Raw genomic sequence first — 24911 nt, 5'->3', positions numbered from 1 at the left:
TGTCAATGAGATTGAATATTTTAATACTTGCTTTCCTTATCAGAAGAAATACATGCACTTGATATTTTCTTTTTTGGCAATTTGTTACTTATTGCCTTTTGGACAGTGATCTGAGTCCACTGTCAGTATGGGAGTTCAATCTCAAGCTCTTGGTATTTTGAAAAGGATGTTAGCTTGGCCTTAATGTTAAAAATTTATATGTTATAGAACTCAGATATATTTGGCTCTGCTAGCGCTTTTGATACTACCTTGTTCCTTAAGATGAAAACACTTGTTTTTTCTTTGTTCTCTTTCCTTTCTCACTAGGCTTTTAAAATCTCGGTCAGCCAACACTCCTATTCCCCCAATCCCACCAGATTGTTTTGGTTTTAACTTTGCCTTGGGGATGCTGTGAAGCCTGGATTTATAAACATATTTTTTTTTCCTTATCTGGAATGGGCCCAAACGCTTTGACTGAATCCCTTCTGGAAGCTAGACTTGCTCTGTGCGTAACTTGTCCATTTGAGGTCAAGTTAAGTGTCCTGTTACATAAGGGGCTGATGTTCACTCTGGCCGTGATCTATAATAGAGTGGATACCAACCCCACTTCTGTGGTTGCTTTAAACTGGGCCTGACCTCTCACCTGGCTATACTCTTAGGCCTCTGCTAAGCTAGAAAGAAACAATTCTGGATCACATGAACCAGAACAGGCCAATTTGCTAGCTTGTTTAGCAAGAGTATCCCCAAAAGTATGACTTTGTGGCTTCTAGGGTTTTATTACTCCCCTGCATCATATGTTTATATTTGTTAACAGGGTGACCTAGAAACATTTAGAGTGTCGGGATACTGTTTAATGGAGAATAGCTAAAAATGAGGCAAGTTTTCATGTATTTCATATTGAGCCCCAAATGCATTATTTTGGAAACATTCATAGGGAGCAGAATCATGGAGCCTATGCGTTTTCTTGTGTAACTTCTCATTTAGTCCCAGAATATCTTCTTGTACATTCCTGTTGAAAGATAACAGGTGCTCATTAGTAAAAGGAAAACAATCCCACATTTATATAGAAATTATTGAGTGGAGTTATACTACCATTTAACAAGTACCTTCTCTGTGCCAGACGCCATGTTAGGCGCTGGTAATGCCTAGATGAATCTTGCTTGGTTACCATCCTCAAACGATGACTTTCTGTTCTGGTCATTTAGCACTTTAAAATTCCTCACAGATAACCCATAGAATCGAGGGGTTCCCATGTGTTTCCTTGCTACATGTATATAAAATTTCCCACTATTATGCAATACATAGATTATTAGTTTCCAACTAGATTGTTAGTCAGCACTTGTTTTTTTTAGGTATCAGCTCAATCCTACTGGTTATTATTTCAGAGAGTGTCAGAGGTATGTGGTGATATATATATATATATATTTTTGTCTGTGACATCAATTAGTAACCCACATGCTGAACAGGAATAATAGATGCACTTTATTTTTTGGCTTGTACTTAATTTCTAACACATTTGAGCTAAATAAAAAAATTGAAAAGTTTCAATAAAATTACATGTGGTGATGGTCATACAATTATGTGAATATACTATGTGAAGATACTTTAAGTGGATGGATTGTATGGCATACGAATTACATTCAGTAAAGCTATTATGAATTTATATTTCCAGTTTATTTTGAAAAATCCAAACTATCTGGCTATCCTGGACCCACACGTCCTCATGTCAGCCATCAGCAGGAACTGAGAAACTGCCACTTTTTAGATGTACCATGAGTTCTCTCATCCAGCTGAGTGATTCTACTAGTCCAAGAAAAATAGTGGAGTCTGGGATTCTCTTAAGTGGCTAGTAAGTCTCAGTTCAGAGCAGTTTTGCCATGATCCTTGCAGGGAGAGGAGGAGAGATGCTGGGACACCAAAAAAGCTCATGCAAGATGGCACCCCTAGGGTCCTCCCAGGAAAGATCAAGTTCACTGAGTTCCCCTGTTAGGAGAAGTTCTTGTGAATACATAAAACAATGGGAGAGGCAGAGGTTTTTCTTTCTCCTTGGTCTGTTGCCTGACATTTTACTGTCCGCAAGTGACCAGCCAATGGAATGATGTTGTCCAGGCTGCTCGATTCATTCGGGGTCAGTTTAATTGCATTTCATGGAGTCATCCATTTGGACCTTATTTGTCAAAGTTCACAAACTGATTCAACACTTTGGAAGTAGTACTTCCAAAATGGTTCCCCTCAGAACTTTAGAGTCTTAAGAGAAGAAACAAGTTTCTGTGGTTAAATATTTTGGGGAAATGTTGGGTACGATATTCACTCTCTGTGTTAGCAATGCACATCAGCATATTCATGGTCTTCAGAAGGCTTGCAGTAAGGAAATCTATTTAACTTTGTTGCTTCCCAACTAACATTGATCTGGAAAGTTTACCCAGGACTCTTGGCCCCAGTCTCCCAGGTCACATATTTAGTGGAAAACTGGTAGATCACACTTTAAGATACAGCTACAGACTGTTGTTTGGATATTAATTAAGTGTATGATATTTTAGCCAATAACCAATATCTAATAGAGGACAGCCTGGGAATAAAGGCAGAAGTGGGGCATTGAGATATAATAGGTTCATCACCGCTTTTAAAAGTTAGAATTACAGAGAGAGAAAAATCCCTTTTGAAGTAAGATTTTAAGTTATTGGGGTTGGATTTAGAGCTCAAAGGGGATCTGTAAATCCCCCAGAGGATGTGAAAATTTCTCTACTATGCATCATGGTGGTCAAAGCCTTTCTTTTGGTTCTTGTGTAGAGAACAAATCTTCTCTCTCTTTAGTACTTCTATAGGAGACTAAGTTCAGATTTTTCTGCACAGATAAAATTTAACAAACATATTTTCTTGGGGAACCTAGTTTGAACGTGCCAATTTGAGTAGAGAAGTAGGAAAAAGACATAGTGGGAGATTTAGAGATTGATAAGATAGGAATAACTTTTAAGACACTTCGATTGTAGTTGTTTTCAATAACTATTTGGCAAGTAATAAAATAAATATTTTGCTTTGTGGAAAATTCAAAAAATTATCAACACTTTATTAGTTAACACTTTATTTTTTACAGATAAAAAATGATTAGATGCAGCCACTTAATACTGTGATACATTTTCTTCTCAATATATACTGAGCATAATGTAAAACAAGTTCTGGTCCAGCTTTTTTCACTTAATATTATGTTGTGAGCATTTCTGTCAATAAAAATCCTTCATAAACATTATTTTAATGGCTACATTATATTCCATCTTTTGGATTTACCATCATTTTTAAACCTTCATTCAGATGATGAAAATATTCATGTGTTTCTGGTAAGACCTCACTAATCTTTAATCCCCAAGACATAAACAGAAGGAATGTTGAAATAAATCTGATGAGATCACATGGGCACAGAGAGGTAAATGGCCTGCTTAAGTTTCCAACAGAGCTGAAAACAGAAGCAAAGACTCTTGTTCTGTCTGATGCTCAGTTCACTACTCTACTTCTAACTCCTGCTGTTGACAACCTATTCCACATCTCCAAGGAGGATTTCAGTAGAGACTGTCATTTGGGGGCTATTGATTTGATGGGTGATTTAGTCTGCAGTTAGAAAATTGCTGTCAAAATGGAAGATGTCCCTGGAGTGCTGCATTCCCTGCATTGAGCCCTCAGAGACATGGTGGAGAGCACAGGCAGGGAGGCCATGCTGCCTCCTCTCTCAGTGAGAAATGAAGAGGGGAAAAAAATGGCCCTGTGGTAATTACCACTCTTAATTGCTGAGAAATGGACAAAATGCTTTTTACTGGGTGATTGACAACCAAAAACCATCCATTTATTTATAAATGAAACAGAGGAAGATGGACACCCCCATTTCTTAGGTAATCAGCACAAATAGCTTTCAGGAGTGTTAAGGAAACCACCCGGCAATGGAATGGAGTAAGAGACTCACTGCTGACCAGCAGAGACAGATTTGTGCTATAATGACATAATCTTTTTTCTTTCCAGGGTGATTATCCTGCATCTTTCCTTTGTTCCAAACCAGTCATGACCCAGCAAGATGTGATTTTGAGTACAAAAGAACACAGAATAAAATAATTGGTGTATCATTTTATTTCTGTATCTAGTCAATTGTTTTTGTCTCCTCTTAGGGGAAAAAATATATAGGTTTTCACAAAATTATCATAATATCTCTTCTATAGTGGTCAATTTATCCTTCATTAGAATTTTTGAGAATTGCATAATTTCCTCATTGATCAGGATGATAAAATCATGGTTTCAAAAATTCTATATTCTGCAAGAGAGAGAAAAATGGGCTTCATCTATAATAAAAATTTGTATTTATGGCTACCCATATTCACATAAAGGAGCATCTATACATAGGGAAACTGTTTACATTGAATTATGCCACACAAAACCCGCTAGAGGTGAGGTTGGAGTTCTCCGTGGGTTGTGGCAGATCTAAGAGTGAGCACTGGGCTGAAATGCTGACTGGCCGTTGCGGGACATTGCCTGTTTGACATAGGGATCTTTCAAAGGCTGCTGCTGGGAGCTTACATTATTCTTTTCCTGAAATCAGAGACACATTCCCTCTAGGATATCACACAGCTTGCTATCTGTTAGACACAGCATGCTTGGCAGCTTGAGGAGCTCTCACACTTGCCTGGCCTGTGGACTGGCTCAAAAGCCTGAGGAATACTCTCTTTTCTCTCCCTCGTGAAGGCTTGCCACAATGGGAAAACAATACATGAATCATCATCCTCTCCATTTTTCTCCATCATCATCACCATCACTAATATTATCATCATTAGTTATCATCAATAAGTACTTTGTCAAAGTATAATTCTTAAAATGTTAATATAATAATTCTTATACAGGATGTAGGTATACGTGAACTTTTATTTAATGAATTAATGAAGGTATCAGCAGCATGATAGAATGACTTCAAAAGAGAATTGAATGAACTGTGTATTGGTTTGTTTGTTAGTCAATAGAAATTAAAAAAGAAATGCTAGCACAGGTTGCCAAATTAGAAACATAATTGGTCCATGACATACAGGGGAATAAAACTACAATTGTTAGGATTTTCTTCTCTATCAAACAGAAAATAACATAATCATATCTATCAATTTCCTATGGCTGTTATAACAAATTATCACAAACATGGTGGCTTAAAACCACACAAATTTATTCTCTCACAGTTCTTGAGGCTGGAAGTCTGAAGTCCAGGTGTTAGCAGAGACACGCTCATTTCAAAGGCTCTAGGGAAGAACCCGTCCTTGTCTCTTCTTAGGCAAGGCATGTTAGAGCTTGCTTCTGCCGCAATCCTTGGTGTTGGCAGCACAACTCCAATTGCTGCCTCCCTTTTCCCTCTTTATTTCTGTGCTCTCTCATATTAGAAAGATACCAGTCATTGAATTTAGGGCCCACCCTAAATCCAGGATGATTTAATCATGAGATCCTTAACTAATTACATCTTCAAGGAGACTGTTTGCAAATAAGGTCACTTCTGACATTCCAAGAGGACGTGAATTTTTTATTTTTTGGGGTTGGACACTTTTCAAACCACTGCATATATTTAGTAGTTTTCAGAGTTGTAAAATGCAGGCATCCTAATTCATTATGCCAACATACTTATATTCTCCTAGACAGTCAGATGACTCCGAAGCTGATTTGTTTAGAAATGCCCCTAACATGTCAGTAGAATATCATATAGTTATCTTTTAATTTTTTCCTCAACTTGGATAATTTTCCTTAAGAACTTTTATAAAAAATGCCTACTCTATGCCAAATGCCATGATGCCTGATCTTTATGCATTATCTCATTTGATCCTCACACCTCAACAGGTAGGTCTTGTTATCTGCATTTTCACAGATGAAGCCAACTGAGGCACAGAGAAATCAAATAATTTGCTTAAGGCTGCACAGCTAATAAATGACAGTTTTTTATTCGAACAAACCCCAAAGCCTATTGCTTTTTTGGCTACTGTTCCTTCATGTCACATAAAAGTCTCCCTTTTCTGTTGTCATTCCAAAATCTAACGCCTTTCACAGAAGATGAGTGACTATGACCTATTAGTAACTCTTCCTGAAGTGTGAATTACTTCTGAGCTCATTGGAAGAAAGATAATCACAGTCCATGATTCTTTGAAGGTGCTTTCCATGGATCAAGACGGTCCCAAGGACACCCAAAGGAATTTTAATTGAATTGCTTTTTCTTTTACTCACTGCTGTTAAAGCAAATATGCAGATAATACTGAACTTACAGAGTCTTTTGGAAGGTTATTTAATACCTGCTGTTTGCTCAAGCCGTATTTAAGAAACCCACAGTAGTAGAAAATCGCATATGTGATACTTCATTTGAGTAATAAAGCATCCTGGTTTGTTAATACACATTCTAATACATATTTTAATTTGGGAAATGTGTATTGTTTTCAGGATGTGATTTTTGTCAGTAGGCATGGGTGAGGACATTTTTCTAATCTTTTATAAATGAGCTCATTGGAAATCAGTGTTCGTTTAAATTGTAGTTTAGGTTGAAATGAGAAGCCAATTAGGAAGGCAGCTTCTTGTGAAACTCTCCAGACGTGAAATACGTGTTAGTGCTAAAGTAAATAATCACTCCAGGAAATCACAGGCTTCAAGTCTGCAATTCTGTGAAAACCACAGAAGACTGAATGGTATAGAAGAAAGGACAGTGAACCAGGAGCTGTGCGATGCCAGAAGCTGCCTGTGTGACCTTGGACAAGTTATTCAACCTGTCTGAGGCTCTCCCCTCTTTAAACAAAATGTGAATGACCAGATAGTTTCTCAGCTATAGTGACTATCTTCCCATTGAGCTATATTGACTGCTTGTTTATTAGTTTCAGACATACAGAACAACATGTGATCAGACATTTGATTAACTCACAAAGTGATAACCCCACAAGTCTACTACCCACCCAACACTGTACATAGTTATTAGAACATTATTGACTGTACTAAAAGGGTTGAAGTGTACTTTCATCAAAGCAGTACAGTGATTCTGGAGAGTGTCATCGTTTGAATATATTCACTATGTTTTGAAGTGTATGTGGAAGTAAGCACTTACCCATTAGCAAGAATAGTTCATTTTTTAAATTTATTCTTTAGATTTCCTTTACAATATAAAAGATAATGGAGTAGTTTGAATTTAAGTAGTACTGTTCTTTCTTAGAAATCCAAACTTGTTTTGTGTTGAATCCTTTGTTGTCACGTTATGCTTGTGGTCTATGTGGATTGACCAACCTACCTATTTACACACATAGGAGCTGAAAGGTAGTAGCTGCCAAAAGGGCATTGGCTTTATTGGTGAAAAACATAGACTGATCCTAGAGGCCTCTTGATTTCCAGGCAAACGATACACACTGTGGCTCATTTTATACCAACTTGAAAGGTACGTCTTTCCCACATTTTATGGCTGAGGAAACCGAGTATGGCAAATTCTGTTTGTGTCCTTGGGCCTCACCATTTCAGGCAGGTGGGACTTCCAGTTCTCAGTGGCATCTGCATCTCTTTGCTTGAGGACCTTTATTAGTAGCTGGAGACTGCAGATCTGTGTAATGTTAACCCAGAAATGCCTAAGAAGTAATGCCACCAGGATTAGCTGTCAGCCAAAGACTGCTGGAAATTGGTGGACAAATACCTCAGCCCCACTCTCCCTCAGTTGGGCAACTTAGGGCATCTCTTCTACACAGGATTTTGGAGTACCTCTATGGTAGGTGTTAAGCTACAGGTATCAACGGTGGGTAAATTCTCCTGCAATTTCCCCACTCACCTACCAGTGTTTCTTGAGATTTCTTCCAAATAAGCTACTTGCTCAGGGTCTGCTTCTGCAGAAACCTAGACACAGACACAAAGCTCCAAGAGCTAAAGTACCAGGCCAAGGTCCCATAGCTGGTTAGTAGCAGAGCTGGAATTCAGACCCTCAGCTGTTGGCTTGAATTCTTTGTGGGTGATTGCTTATTTTCTTCTGTATAAAGTAAAATATCTTCTGCACTTACAGTGGCATCATAGAACCACAACTGACAGTACATGTAGGTTTAATTGCTTTCATATGGTTTACATGTATTGAATGTATTACTCTTACAGAAGGCAGCTGAGTGTATAGTTTAGGACCTTGAACTCTGTCAACAGATGTCTGAGATAGGCATCCTGTTCTGCGCTTATCAAATTCTTTCATTTTGCTCTAGTTACTCAATCGCTATGCCTCCATTTTTTCTCGTGTGTGAAAATGGAAATAAAAATTATAGGATTACTGGGAGGATTAAAGGAGTATTCCTCATGTCCTCCCAACGTATTCAGCACAGTGGTTTGCCACATCATAAATTCACAATAACTGTAAGCTACTGTTATCCTATCATTGGTATTACATTAAATCATGTCACTTGATTTTCAGATCTATCGTGGGTGATTGACAGAGGATATGTTATCATCCCCATTGTTTATGGGGAAACTGGGATTCAAAGAAATCACGATGTTCCAGTGAGAGGAAAATGGTAGAGTAGTTTATGAGATGCTTCTTTTCAAGTAATTGTTTTAATAGTTTTTTTTTTTTAAATATCTTTGACCTCTATGTTTCTTTTCAAATAATTAGAAATATTTTGAATATGAGTAAAGATAAAACTAAGTAAAAAAGTGAGCAAAACAAATGAGATGAATAGCCTCAAGCAAATCTCAAAGTTTTGAGGCAGTATTTACCTTTGAACAGCTACAAGTGGTTTTACTTAGAGGTGTCCATCTAAACTCCCACAGCTCTTCTCAGAAATACATAGATGGGACCCAGAAACTCCCCTGTTATGGACTGAATGTATCCCCCCAGATTCATATGTTGAAACCCTATACCTCTTCCCCAATATGATGGAATTAGGAGGTGGGGTCTTTGGGATAGAAATAGGATTAGATGAAGTCATAAGGGTGGAAGCCTCATGAATGGAATTAGTGCCCTTATAACAGTCACAGGAGAGTTTACTTCCCCTTTGTGCTCTCTGTCCTGTGAGGATAGAATGAGGAGTTGGCAGTCTGCAACCCAGAAGGAAGAGCGCTCGCACCAGAACCTGACCAGGCTGGGACTTGATGTCAGACTTCCAGCCTTCAGAATTGTGAGAAATAAATGTCTGTTGTTTGTAAGCCACCCAGTTTATGGTATTTTGTTATAGCAGCCCATGCTGGCTAAGACATTCCCCAAAGTTGGAAACTCCCTAATGCATACGTTGTTAATCTGGGGCTTATTGGTTTTCTGAGAATTAGGAATTTTATCCTGGTGAGAGGCATCATAGCTTTCCTTGGTTTCAAACGGGATCCTGTGACCTCCGAAAGGTTAAGAACCACTGCTTTAGCCCATGACGCTGTATTGGAGTTGGCACAAAACTTTTATCCTTGGGGCAGACTGTGATTACAAACCTCATTTTTATCAATGTTTCTCATACTCTCTAGCATCATGTAATTAAGACAAGGAATATTACTGCTGGAGGGACCACTGACATTTTCTCAACCAAATCTATCATGTGTAAAAGGAGGAGACTAAGGGCTCAAATTACTGTAAGACAAATTGCTAAGTACAATGGTTTATATTATTTTTTATAGCTTCAGTTCTATCTATTAAGATCATTATGTGATTGTTATTTCAGTCGACTGGGTTCTGATGAGCTATATACTTAAAGTTCTATCGTAAAATATTCTACTCTAAACTTTAAACTATTGTGTCTCAAATAAAATTTACTCCTTACCTTTGGTATAAGCCTTTGGGATTTTGAACATTTTGTCCTTAGCCAAAAATGATTTTTCTCATTTAAACATTTGTTTCTTAAAAATTTATATCCCAGTGAAGAAACATTCACATATCTTGCCTCCTCTTCTAGTCCCAGAGACTAGAAAGGCAAACCCACTGGGGCTGGCTGGAGGAGAAGAGGGAAGTTTGTTCCAGAAGGAACTGTGTAAAGGATCATAGGATTTCTAAACATGGAAAAGGGAGGAATAAATCACTTAAAAAAAAAAAAATTACAGGCCTAAAATCCCCAAACCTAAGAACTAAAAATGTTTTAAAGCATGTTTTTTTTTTTTTTATTTCTACTCCCCTTCACTGAAGACTTACAAATTGTTATTAAAGCCAATATGATGAAGGGAATTTGAATGAAGAACAAAGCTTTATAAGAAACAGTTTCAAGAATACGCTATTTGCAGAGTTAAAATATTTTTAAATCTGCATTAATTGAAATAATGCTAGTTCTTATTAAATGAACAAAGTGCTTTGTCCAAGTTACCTGTAATCCACACTAAAACTATGCAAAGTGGACTTTATTTTTCTGTTTTACATGGGGAAACTGGCTGCATTTAAGCAATTTGTCAAGGTAATATGGACTACAAATGTCAGAGGTAGGATTTGAACTTAAACCTAACTGCTCTTTCTGCTCTGTCACGTTGCTTTCTTCCTGCCACCTTGGAGGAAAGGGTTGTTTCTAGGGGCTGCTTTGTCAGATCCTCATGACAGCAGTTAGGATTTACTGAGAAATTACTTATCCTAACTTTCATTAGCAGTTTTAGATACGTATCAATTACTCTTTTCAGCTGCAGATTTAAATGAATTCATTTAAACAATCAAAAATTTGTTATAGTGAAATAGTGATAGTATAATTTTCAAAGACTTTGGAAAATCCAAATTTATATACATATATTTCAAATGCTAGTAATTTAGTGTAAAGTAAAATACAAAGTAAAGATAAATTTTAGGCTCTAAATATTAGTATTTCCTGCAAGGTAGGGCATGTTTGAAGGAGAAATAAAAAACTGACTGAATATAAAAGACACAGACTAGGTCCTCATACTTAGCAGGTTGTGTGACACCAGTAAAATCAACTAAGCAAACAGTCAAAACAAAATGCTGATCAGTTGTTTAATATGAAGATTTAAAGAGATTTAAAGAGAAGATTTAAACAAAACAGTGGAATTATGATTGGGTGAGGCAGAGGGTTTTACATATGCAATCAACAAATGTTCATTACTAAATGCTGGGCTCTGTGTTAGGCTCTGGGTACCTGATGGCAAACAGGAGAGAAGGAAAGACACTGTCTATGCCCATCTAGAACTTCTGTTCCAGAGGGAAAGACCAGCAGCTGGACAACAAGGGGATATATGTGTGCTAAGTGTGAACGGCAGCAGAGTGTTGTGTGCCATGGGATTAGATGGAAAGCCATTGAATCTACATTGGGTGAGTTGGGGAGTCAGCCAGGTAAGGAGGGGCCAAGTGTGTAAAGCAGTCATCCACTGAGAAGGAATGGCATTGATGAGACCTGTAGGGGAACAAAAAATACCATGACATGTTACTGTACTTAAAGAGGTTTGGTTTGGCTGGACTGAAGAGTGAGGGTAGGGTGGGAGAGAGGCAAGATGCCAGGATGATTTTAAGACATATCTGTCAGCACTTTTACCTCAAAGGTCACATTTTACATTATATCTAGCATCTGTATTTCACATTAAATATATTTAATAGATCTTTTCATAAGAAATGTTTTAAATAGCAGTTGAATAGTTGACAAAATGTTATGTTTTGTAGAAATTCATGCAACATTGGCTAAACTGGATATTGATTCTGTTTTATATTTTGAAGCCAACTTTTTAATTTAGCTTTCAAACATTTCCATAGGTGCTTGAGAAACTTAAGGATTCTAGGTACCATTGTCCATTGGATCCATAGGACTAGATGGACTCTGTAGTAGATCAAGGAACAGATTGGAAGGTCTTGCTGTGCTGTTAAACCATTGACTTTTGTCCTGGGGGCAATAGGAAACCATGGTGAGGAATGTGATCAGAATTCAACTTTAAAAACAGAATTCTGTCTGCAGTGTGCAGAAAGCACTGAAGAGGAGTAAGAGGGAATGTGCCAGAGCAGGGATTGGGAATGGGGGTGTTAGAAGACTGCTGCAAATTTCCAGGGGACAAATGATTGGAACCTGGACTAGTGTGATGTTATGACAAAGAGTAGAATTGTAAGCCTGCAGGAGAGTGGTAAGATGAGGTACCAGTGATTTAGCCTGCAGAGATATCCTTTTCTTCAGTCCTTGCAAAAGTCCTTATCATCTGACTCTTTGATGGGGTCATTCATTAGACCTGGAGGAGTTTGAGAATTATACCCATGGCAGTATGAGATGAATAAAAAAATTGAGTGAGAAATGGTTTGCAGGTCTTTGGCCAGTGGACCCACTCATCCATTTGAAATCTCTCTAGACATTTCTGTTGCCTTTAGGACTTCAAAAAGTGAGTTGTTGGTCTAGTGGAGACCTGGATCAAATGTTCCCTGTCTTCATAAAATGATACATGTTCACCAAGAAGTAAATCCTTTTCATTTTCCTTTTTTTATTGTAAAACCTGAAGTGACAGGGGATGTCTGCTTTCCTATTTTGGCACTATAATGCATCACTCAGAGGAGCAAGTCCCAGACAACATGGTGAAGTACACAGAGCTCTCGCACCTGCCTTAGAGCTCCCTGCTCCTTTATGTGACTCAGCCAGGACTCCATCCATCTTGGTGGCAGGCCAAAATGAACTGCTGTTTTTATCAAACCTATCTGGAATTTATGAGTTGAGAGAGAGCCTGTGTGCTTACATTTTACTTTATGTAGATGGATGTTCCTTATGAAGGATGGCAGAATATGCCAACTCAAAATATGCCACTTTGGTATAAGGACTATTTTGAACTTATAAAAGCACTTATAAAATCAGCAGATGCAAGAAGGGCATTCTAATTTCCCTTATATTCCTGAGAACAGGATATAAAAACTCCCATGTGAAAGATGCCCTCTCTGAACAGGAGAAAAAACAAACAGTCTTTGACAGAGTCAAAGTTGAGAGAATTAACACACTTATTAAAATACTTCTTATCTTCCTTTAGTCTCCCAGTGTATTTTAGTTACTTTTCTACAATTGCCTTTCTTTGTTCAACCTAATATAAAAGTACGTAGGTTTCACCATTTCTTTGGCTCTTCTTTTCATTATGAGGGCTCCTGTGTCACATAAAATTTATGTAAGTTTGTATGTTTTCTCCTGTTAATCTACCATATGTTAGTTTAATTCTCAGGCACAGCCAAAACCCCTAAGAGTGTAGAGATAAAAATTAGTCTCTTCTAGAGTTACATACCATGTTTATATTTTTATTTTCCAGGTTCTCAAGGAATTACAACTTCTAGGATGTGAATAATTATATAACTGCCTGGCACTTGAGAAAATTGTAAGCAATACTCATTTCAAGATGTATTTATTGAGCACATAGCCGTATGTTGCAAGTTATGTTGGTTAAAAAAGAATTTCATAATTTATTCCCTGTCCTGTCAATGATTGGTGGAAAAGATAAGCGTTAGACATAGAAAAGAGAAAATCAACAAATACATATATGTTTTTATTAAAGTTTATTGGGGGTTACAATGGTTAGTAAAATCACATAGTTTTCAAGTGTACAATTCTGTAATATCATCTATGTATCATCTATGTTCACCACCTAGAGTCAGTTCTCCTTCCATCACCATATATTTGAGCCCGTTTACTTGCATCTACCACCCCCGTCCCCCATTACCCTCTGGTAACCACTAAACTGTTGTCTATGTCTATGAGTTTTTGTTTCTTTATTTGTTTATCTTGTTCCTTTGTTGCTTTCAGATTTATATCCCACATATCAGTGAAATCACATGGTTCTCAACTTTTTCTGTCTGACTTATTTCGCTTAGCATAATAATCTCAAGATCCATCCATGTTGTCACACATGGCACTATTTCATCTTTTCTTATGACAGAATAGTATTCAAATGTGTATACATACAGCATCTTTATTTTATTGACAACCTTGGCCCTGAAGAATTTTGGAAACAGGTTTTCTTCCCCCCACCCCGAAAGTAGAAGTCTATTTGTTAACATCTATCTATTATAACACTTTGTTTGCATGTGATTAACTGAAAATAGTGAATTTTTAATTATTTCTTACTCAACTGTATTTGATTTTCAGAAGTGATAGGAAAACAGGGATGATACACATACATATGAACTATTTCCAAACAAATATGCAAACCATTGCAACAAATGAAAATAAGGACAAAATAGTATACAATTTTTTGCGGTTGGTATTAGTATACACGTTGAGTGCAACCTGCTATGTGTCCTTACATGGGAAGGTGACCCAGAGCACTTCAGATGGTTGCTCTGCGAGATTTAGTTTTGTCATTTGTAAAATAAGAGCAACGTATCTTAGTGTTCCTTTTGACTCTATAGTTCAAAATATACTTCCTGTGATCCTGAAGACACTAGATAAGCATAATAAAGGAGATGGTCTTATCTACTACTTAATAGGCAGGAAAATATCCTCAACATTGAAGAGAAAAGTTAAGTAACCTGGATTACAGTGGCCCAGGTCCCCACCAATATGTTTAGTACTTATTCATCAGCAAGTTCAACTAAACAATTTGATAAATTGATATTTTTATTGAATTTATTTATCATGCAATAAATTCTTTCTGGACTTTCTTTTTATCTTAAATAGGAAAATCACATTAGTCAGAAAATCAGAACTAGTCAGCCATCATTTCCTGAAGTGGCTCTTAACCCACATGCCTAGAAGGTACACTTCATGAAGCTGTGAGAAATTAAATTGGAAAAGAAAGTTCAGGCTATTTTATGAAGGGTAAGAAAGTGAGGGTAAGAATTTTATTCTGTGGGCAATGGGGAAATCTTTGAAGGTTTCTCAGCAGGAGAGTAACTTGTTCTGAACTGTAGAAAATTAACTTGACATTGGTGTCTAGAATTCATTGGATGGGGAAGAAACAGGAGTTAGGCATTTATTTTAATAGTCCAGATGTGAGACAATAAGTCTCTGAATAACAATGGTGGCAGTGGGAAAGGAGGGGGAGGGACTGTGGCAAGAAACATCACTTAGGCTGATTGAATAGAGATGATTGGTAATTAGATATGAGAAATATGGGAGAAGCAGAGGTCAGATGTTATGTGGCCAGGGGGATAAAAATGATGTTTCAAACTGAAAAGGAAAAAGATATTAAGATACATTGAAAGCTCTGTAAAACAAAAAGCATTAAGAAATAGTACATCGTTAACTTACATAATTTGTATTAACAGGTCCAGAAAAATCATATTGCAGGGTAATAATAATAACTATGAGTTTTCAGGGAAACACTGTGTCAGATATGTGGTATACAGTATATTATGTATAATTCTTACAATGTCTCTTCAAGGTAGATATGATTATCTTAATTTTACAAGTTAAGAATCAAAGTTTCTAGAGGTGAAGAAATTCCCAAGCATTAACCAGCTTATTAGTGATTGAACAAGAACTGCAATAAAGATCTGTCTGATTTAAAGTTCTCTTCTCTTTCTATATACTATATTGCCTCTCTTATGCTTAAAAAAACGCACAGATTTGAAACCTGTAAGTTTTGAAAAAATTTGTAATGATGGAGATAACTATGTTAAATTATTAGCATATTGCTAATATTATCACAAACTGCTAAATTACTCATATGTTAAACAAATGATGAGGAAACAGGTTAATGAGAAAAAGTGAGATATTTTTAAACACAAAGAAAAGTATAGAAAATAATGTAGCATATATACCCACAGACTTAATATTTTGCCATATTTGTTTCTGTTTTTTTCTTTAAGAATTAGATCTATCTAAAGCCTCACACCCCACAATTTTAAGTTCTATCTCTCCTTGTAAATACTCAGCAAGTAGTTTCATTATTGTTATTTTACTGAGGAAGAAGCTGGAGCTGTATTGATGAAGTAACTTGCTCAAATGTCCACAGACAGTGCCTGTAAAGGAAAATGGGAACTTTGTAAACATTCAGAAAAAGGAGCCAGTATTTTTTATTAGTTCTTTACTTGCATCATTTAATGAGATTTAAAGAACTCTCATATATTACAAAATGCACTTAGGCAGAGAATTTTAAAGGATAGTTTGGTTTCTGAGTCTTACTTGTACTCAAAATCATGCAATAAGATGTAGCGAGGAACTAAAAATATGTGTTTATTAAGATGGTCAGAATTTTTTTTTTTAATTTATTGGGGTGACAATTGTTAGTAAAATTACATAGATTCCAGATGTACAATTCTGTATTACATCATCTATAAATCCCATTGTGTGTTCACCACCCAGAGTCAGTTCTCCTTCCATCACCATATATTTGAACCCCCTTACCCTCATCTTCCACCCCCCACCCAAGATGGTCAGAATTTTTAAGCTTTGATTTCACTTTAATTTTATTTCTACCATTATAGCATGGCATAATCAATGAACTCAGCAAATAGTATAATGGTGCTGACATGTACGTAGGAGTAATTCCCCAAGTACTTTATACCACCACAAACCAAAATTCAATAGGAAATCTTCCCTTTGCTGAACCCGCTAAAGTGGAACTATTTCATGGAAGATGACAGTGTTGTTGTCTACGTAGGGATTTTTAGGATGTTCATTCAATAGGGAGCCAGGACCACAAGCTTTGTGTCTCTATTTACACATTCAAAATTTACCCTTTTAATTCTATTTGTACCATTAGCCTGTTAGTCCAAATGACCATCATTTCCATTTTTGCCTAATCAGGTCCTAACTTGACTGTTTTCATGTGTGCACCCCTACAATCTGCCACCTACCCAGGACCTGGAATGTCACATGCTTAAAACCACCAGTGCTTCTTCCCATTGAATTTAGAATTAAATCCAGACTCCTTACCCCAGTGCCTCTCTCCTTCTCTACCCTTATGCTCTAGTCATACGATCCTTATAAGTTCATTTTTACCTTAGGAATTTTGCACTGGGATGTTCTTCCTCTGATCTTCAGGTAACCGGTTCTTTGTCACTCCTGTCTCAGTTTAAAATTCAGATTTCTCAGTCACCTTCCATGACTAACCAGCTTGAGGTGGACTTCCAGTCACTTTCTACCAAATCTCTGATCAATCCTTGTATTTTATGGAAAAAAAAAAAAAAAAAGTTTCTTAGTGTGTGTTTTAAATATGTACACATATATTTATATAATTTACATATAAATGATCTATATCTACACCTATAGTTATATAATCTCTCTATGTAAATGTATATATAGTTTCCTTTTATCCTGACTCCTAGCCGATCTCCTCAAAATATTACCTCCATGGGGTCTGGGTTTGTGTCTTTCTTGTTCACCTCTGTGTCTGTGGTACCTAGAGAAGGGTCAGCGACAGCAGATTCTCCATAAATATTGAATCAACAGATAGCTAAAAGCATCAGATTTGACATCAGATGGGCTTGGGGTAAATTCCCAGCTCTTCTTCCGACTTGCTGTATGATATTGGACAAATTACTCTGCTTCATTAAAACTGTTTTGATGTTATTAATTGAAAACAATAATCATGCCTTCCCTTAGGGTCATTACCTCTCCCACTCCAATGAAAAAAGCCCACAGTAAGTCATAAATGTGGTTTTGACTATTATAACCAATGCCATATGCATCCCTGATTTAGTAACCACCGCCCTCCAGGGGTGTCTGTGTTAGCTTAATACAATACAGTTACAAATGGACTGTAAAATATTGGTGATTTTTTTTTCTCTTCAGAACAGGGAAGCTCGTTTGAGCCAGGCCCATTATGGCTCCGTTCTGGGAAGATAGCATACAAGGCCCTTTGTGGGACACAGGTTTCCCAGGTGTCTCTTATCAGTGGATGCCTGGCACTGGCCGGGAGGGCAAGGCAAAGTAGTTCACAGGGAGCCCTGGCTTCACGGGGAATTAACAACTCTGTTTAGAAGCGTGGTGGATCCTGGAAGCCCAGCTGTGTCCCTGAGAATCCCCACCTGTGCCTCGTTCTATCCGTACATGACCCGGACCTGGGAACCCATCCTAAAGAACCTCGATGCCGAGCAGCACCCAACGTGCATGCGCAGTTCTCTCCCCTGCCCCTGCCTTAAATATCCGTCCGTCTTGGCCTGTTAAACAGGTCCTGCCCTCGCCCACCAGGCCATCTTCCTGGGGCCAGCAGTTTGCTGCAGTGTGCCATTGATGAGGACGTTTGAATGGTAGTAACCACCAGATACCACTTAATCTTGCTGTTCTTATGGTACTTAGGACCTGTCTGGCAATCATGATTCCCAGGTGTCTCTTATATGCAGCCCTGGTCAAACCTAGAAAGGCTTCCGAAATCCTGCCAGATTTAGCTCCGAGATCCTGGGATATCCAGCTGCCGGGGAATTAGCGACTCTGTTTTGGAGTAGGATGGATACAGACAGTCGGTGTGTCTCCCAGAAGTGCCCACCCGTGGCCCGGCCTGTTCCTGCAATCCAGACCCGATCAGCCAGGGAGCACGGAAGAGAGTCGTGCGTCATGTAAAGTTGCAGTTTACTTTTGCTCACCTGCCTCAGGCGTCGGGACCTCTAGTCCTGTGTGGAAATGGGTTGCCCACAATCAGCAAGCCATCTTCCTGGGGCCAGATGAGCCTGGGAATATACTCCTTATGCCGAAGAGAGAAGGTCGTTTGAACCAGACTATTTAGGACCTTGTTTCGGGAAGATATATTCAGGACTCCCAGGTGTCTCTCATCAGCAGATCCTCAGCACTGCCCAGGAGGGCAATGCTAAGGAATTTTCGTGAGATTTGACTTCAAGGGACTTACCAACTCTATTTAGGAGGCGGGTCGACCCTGGTGTGTGCTCCAGAAGTCCCCACCTGTGGCCAAATTAATCCCCACAGCCGGGACTGGGGACAGATCCAGCCTGGACCCCAGGAAGCCTGGATGCAAAATCAGCAAGGTAAGTGGAAGTGTTGTTTGCTCCCGAGCACTTTTAGTCATCAAGCCCTCTTGACCTGTTGTTGCATAGGGCCTGCCCTCGCCTACCAGGCATCTTCCCTGAGCTAGTGGTTCCTTGCAGGGCGCCAATATGATCCTGTTTTCCTTATGGGACTTGGGACAATTTTTTTCAAAATAGACTATTTTTTAGAGCAGTTTTAGATTCACAAATTGAGTGGAAAATACAGAGTTGCCGTATACCTTTTAGTGCTACACAGGCACTACCTCTCCCACTGTCAACATCCCAAGTAGAATCACACATTTGTTGCAACTTATATTGGCACATTGTTATTACCCAAAGTCCATATTTACATTAAGGTTCACCCTTGGTATTTTTCGTTGTCTGGGTTTTGGCAACTGTGTAATAAAATGTGTATACTGTTATACAGAGTTTCTCTGCTCGGAGCTCCGCCTGCTGGACATTTTTAAATTAGAAAATGTGTTTCTTCATCATGGGAGGTGGATAGTATCTTAGTTCAAATTTGATTCAGATGGAGAAAATTTCAATAAGTAATTGAGTGAATGAATGAATGAATGAATTTGTAAGTCTCACCCATGTATAATATTTATTCAGACCAGGCCCAATCTGGATATGTGACAGTCTACAGACATATATTAAGACCTGGTTTTTGAATGAGAATGGATAGAAAAGAGGTAGGGAGACATTCTGCTATATGAGTATATATCTCTCTCCAGCCACCGTCTATAATTCTAAAGTGATGTACACTCTTCCTTTGGGATGGAGTGATCTTTCTCTGCAAGACAATATGAAAGGCTAGACAGGGACAGGGCTAAAAGGGGACAGGGTAGTGAGTTATGCATTATGCATGCACAAGTATAATGAGCAGCAGTTGTAGTAATAGAAACCATTTTTCTGGCAATGATCAAAGGGAAAAAAACCTCTTTCTCTCATTTCAAATCCTTTGATTATACTCAAATCTGGTGAAAGGTATTAATATAAGCATAATTTTATTTAATGAGTTTCTATTCAATTTGTGCCAGGTGCAAGGGATTCAAAAATCAATGAGAATTTATTTTGAAGACCTCACAGTCGAATGGAAATGATAGATATGCACATAGTTAAAAAGCAATCTGCTCTTGGTATGAATGTCTGTGCACTTAAATACGTCATCCAGTGAAAAATCACATTATTTGATACTAGAGATGACAGATAGATGTTGACTCTGTAAGAATTGTATGTATTGCTGAGATTGTATTAATTTTTGAATTGAGCTTAGGATGTCTGTGTGTAAAGTTTAACAGAAGTGCCATTCATTTTGATACTATACTGAATCTACATGTGAATAGAAGAATGCAATATATTTTCAAGCATTTACTTACTTAATAAAAGTACTAAACCTCTAAAAATTATAAAAATGGCTGAACTTTGCATAGAAATCCTGAGAAACTGTGGAAAAACTGAGTTATTAGAAAAAATATCACACTATAGAAATCGATTGAAATTCTGTGACAACTAAGTTGAACAGAGAAAAATGAAATAGAAAATAAATAAGAGCAAGACACTGAAGGACTATTTAAACAGAAGTGCTGGATGCAAACACTTTTATTCAAAGTGGAAAAACATAAAATAGGAAAAATGTTCCAATTACGAGCACTGCAACAAATTTGGATATGCTTTTCCAGCTGCAACTACTTTTCATTTCGTTTGCTTAAATATGTCCTTCATATTCAAAAGATGATAGTTCCAAAACATCTTTTTAACACCACTAACAAGCTATGGGTACACATTTTGATTAAATATTGTTTGATAGATATTTTCAGGGATCAGTATTTAGTCAAAGATTACATGTTGCTCTAAAGAGCTTGATCATTGGGGTGGTTTGATCATCAGGTTGTTAATTGTTTCCTAAAAATAAGTGCATAAATGTTTTAGCATTTTTATTAATAAGTAAGAATACTTAGAATCTTATGTTTAGTAGAAATAGGGACAGATTTCCAATAATTCCATAAAATGTACTAAATTATAGTCTTTAATATGTAGATAATGAATCTACAGATTAACTAATTTATAGCTAGTTTAATATGATACGTGTGATTAGATCCCTAAATTGAGTAATGTCTCTAAGGTTAATTATGCCCTGTAGAGTTGCAGTCTTTACAGATGGTATTAAATAAAATGGCCTTGATTTCATGTATCATTAATTTAGAAGAAATGATGACAGTTTGGAGTCTAAATACTACTATTTATTTTCAGTTGAAATGAGGAGAAATGACAATTGATTTCAATTTAAAATTAAATAGATGGTGACTAAATTTGGGCTCACTGCTTCATGCTAAAAGTACTCCCTTAGTTCTAACTAATTATAGATCATGTCAAATATTCAATCCTGTCTAACTCTTTAGGTTTCCTTTAATTCCTATATTAGACAGAATTGGCAATGTTATGCCGGAGTAAAACACAACTTGAAAACTTTGACTCGTTTATTTCTTGATCACACTACATGTCCAGCAAGGGCCAGCAGGCGTCGCTGTTCATCTCGCACCTCTGCTAAAAGCAACTCCATTTTGACCCTTGCTTCCATGATCATCTCAGTTGCAGGCAGAGAGGGTGGTGAGTCTTACGCTGACTCTTGGAGCTACTGCCTGGAATGGACACTTCTCCCATTTCAGTGGAAATATATGACCATGCCTAACTTTAAAGGGGCAGGGGAGTGCAGTCCTATCACGTGTCTGCAAGGTAGAGAACCAGGAGTATATGGCGAAGAACACAGCTGTTTATGCGTTGACCCCTTAGTCCTAAGTCATTGTTGGCATGCCACAAATATATGTTACCAGTAAAAAAAGAAAAGAAAATGACCGCGATATATGATTTATATATTATAGTGACCTCACTTTAACATACGTCGTTGTCTTGTAAATAGTGTGGCTCCTTTAATATTATAGGATGTTTTCGATAGGCCATCTGGAAGACGTGACATTATCTCCATGTTACTAGGCAGGAAGGTGTCAGGATCACTAGAGTAAGCTCAGATGCAGGATGGCTGCAGACAGGAGTACACAAGTGAGTACAAGCTAGGCGTTCTGAGATGATGAAAGAATAAAATCAGGTTTGTCAAATGATTAAGACAGCCATTGAATTTGAGCCAGGTGCTTGGACTGAGTGGGGTTAAGTCAGAGGGTTGCTACTGAGTAATCTGAATAAAACAAGATAGAGGACCACCTGGTTGTCAGGAATAAGAGTGACTCCGGGGACCCTGACCATCTGGGACACTGGGACAGGCAGGGGTATAATCATCTGGTTGATGTTGACAAAAGGAAAGGAGGTGAGCAACACCACACAAACCTTGACAATAAATTGTCTGGTTCCCAAAGGGCACATTATGCAACTGAAAGCTGATTGTTCAAATAATGTATTTGAAAAGCATGCTTAGTTGTCAACTAGTACATAACACTCTGGGTAGATGTTTTAGCCTTTTTAAGATTTGTCATTAGAGCAAAGGATGTTTTTTGTTTCTTTCTTTTCTTTCTGTTTTTATTTTTTATTTTAAATCACTGGAGTTCATCAAATGTGACTGAAGAAGAACTTCTGCCTTATTGTGGTTAAGGAACTTCCCTGGAGGTGAATAGGAGTAGAGTTCCTCAAATTCTTGGGGATGTGCTTATGGGAATGGCATAGATAAAATTGAGAGACTTAGTAAGGTGAGGTGGGGTTGAAGGAATAAATTCATCTCATAGAAAGAACAGTTTATTAATGTTTGATTGGAACGTAAAGTTGATACTTAAAACAATTGAGACACATCTCTGATAGACTGGGTCAGGTAACTGTTACAGTCAAGGTGAGACATGCAGTCTCCCTTTTCAAATTGTAAGATTTTTCTCTTTAGTTTATCTGATTACATATAAAAGTGAATAAAGAACTTTATTTTATATACATGTTATATGGCATTATATAAGAACACCAAACATGTAAGGTGGTGGCTTACTGTTTTGTTTTTTGTTTTAATGCTTAAACCTGTACAACTGCTAATTTTCTAAAACCAGGTGACAGTTAATTAATTGGAGGCAGAAGAGCAAACCCATTGGAGAACATTAACTCTGTTGAAAACAATAGCACACAGCAGTTCACTTTTCAAAAGGTTGAAAGCAGTACCATGATTGCCCTTTTGTTATTTGTAAAATGGAGGCTTTAATGCTTAAATAATCGTTTAATTGTCTTGCTTTGAAATGCACTGTTTCCCACAAAACAGGAAATGTTTGGTTCATAGAATTGTACCTGATGATATTATTACTTCTGTAGCTTTTGATATGAGGATTTCTTAATGAGGCTTTTGCATTGTGTAAACTTTTATTTTAAAACTTATCTACCCTAATAAGATCATTTGATCTACTCTTGAATTTTAACTTATTTATTTAATAGTTTTTCACTAATAGTAACACATGCTTATTTTTAATTAATTTTCTCTACATCTTTTCAAAAACAGTTTCTTTGGTTTGAATGATTAATAAACATTTTATTCAGTAGTACGGATAAAATATTTGATTTTATTCCACCTCATGTTTCTACTAATTGTTTAAAATTGTGTCATGTCAGTTGGAATGTTTCAAAATCAGTATAACCCCAAGAGTATATCATTAATGAACTTTCACTATAATATCTATACATGCATCCTTGAAAAGACGTCATTATGTTGACACATTCGGTACTTCGTACGTCATCATTACATATTATACATTTAAAATATATATTGCATGATATATTTTAATATATTATTGTATTCTCTTATATACATTAAATTGTTTTAAAACTTTATGGTAATATTTTAACAGACACTAAATGTGTTATTATCAAACATGGAACATAAATCATTTTCATAGTTATTTAAACATTTAATAACATGCAACAGGCCTCCACATCTATAACTAAGAGGTTTTGTGGGAAGGCCAGTGGTATGTGAAATAATTTGCGCTTGTGCTATCAATCAGGAATGTTCCTAATTTAACTCGAGAGACTGGAGAAACAGATGATTACATGACCCAGAGACCTTACTGCAGGCCCATTTACCTCCTCAATTTAGACAAATGATTATAGGCTCCATCAATCTTTTAAGAAGCTCTAGAGAAAAGTTTCAAAATCATGATCCTTCATGCATGAAAAACCTGAATACTTTCAGCCTCACATATTTTAGTTTTGCTGAGAATGTTAATGCAATGGTAAAGGAAAAGTGTGAATTGACAGTAAAATAAAGTTATTTCCAACAATTTTTATTGAAATTGAAGTCCATGGTGTCTTTGGGGTTTTACATTTTTTTCGTGGTTATGACTAGTATTGGCTCACCACTTGGAACAGAAATTGGAATATGGGAAAAATAATATGGAGAGGGCAAGAGGGTAATGGATTTGAAGGAGATGGAAACAGGTGTTAAACAGGGATTCCTCCTGAGTTCCATTACATGTGGTGGCTCCAGCCTTCTCTGTGTTCTTCTCTTCTTTATCTGGGTGTCATCTACACATTCTTTAGAAATCACCTTCATGGCTCTCCTTCCAGGAAGACTTCCATGACCTTAAAGATGGGATTAGGGTTTGTGCTTATATAAAACCATAAATATTTTATTTCCTGCCCATCCTATATAACTCCTCACACTCAGAATGTTGTATTATAGTTGCTTGCTTTCCACATGTATGTTCTTCTGTAGGAATTGTATCTGACTCACTAGTGCTAAATCCATGCTGATTGTGTAAGAATTGTTCAAAGAATGAATGCTTATCACTCAGCCTAGGAGAACTGACTGGACTGCACTGGACTGTAGTACATTTGGATTTAAAGAGGGGTAGTATTGGGGAAAAAGAAAATGTGGCTGGATATTTAAAGTCAGAACTTTGGAAAATAATTCTGTTTATGGTTTTGTATTTTAGAACACTGGAAACTATTTTTGATTAGAAATTAGGGCTTGAGTTCTAATTCTGATTTCTTCAGTGGCATCTGCATCTATGTGCCGTTGATCAAGCCCCCTAACCTTCCTAAGCATCAGCTTTTGCATTTGTGAAAAGAAGGCCCGTAACTTTATTTCCAGGATTTCTTTGAGCACCTATATGATTATTGTATAAAAAGCAACTTGATATCAGTGACAGGGCTAGTTCCTAGCCCAGGT

The 24911-nt window shown here is 37.2% G+C and overlaps 2 non-coding genes across 2 annotated transcripts; one reads left to right on the top strand and one right to left on the bottom strand.

Annotated features, from left to right (window-relative positions):
- Positions 1–6949: 6949 nt before the first annotated feature.
- LOC141572965 (small nucleolar RNA MBII-202) lies at positions 6950–7019 on the bottom strand. The gene has a single exon (XR_012498554.1). It is a non-coding gene; the product is annotated as a small nucleolar RNA MBII-202 (small nucleolar RNA).
- A 2796-nt stretch (positions 7020–9815) lies between these two features.
- Positions 9816–9941, top strand: LOC141572963 (small nucleolar RNA SNORD22). Its single transcript, XR_012498552.1, has one exon. It is a non-coding gene; the product is annotated as a small nucleolar RNA SNORD22 (small nucleolar RNA).
- The last annotated feature ends 14970 nt before the right edge of the window (positions 9942–24911 follow it).

This window comes from Rhinolophus sinicus, linkage group LG07, assembly GCF_036562045.2.
Source record: "Rhinolophus sinicus isolate RSC01 linkage group LG07, ASM3656204v1, whole genome shotgun sequence".
Taxonomy (NCBI): domain Eukaryota; kingdom Metazoa; phylum Chordata; class Mammalia; order Chiroptera; family Rhinolophidae; genus Rhinolophus; species Rhinolophus sinicus.
Note: the sequence above shows the minus strand (reverse complement) of the source record. Positions and strands in the feature narration are given on the sequence as shown.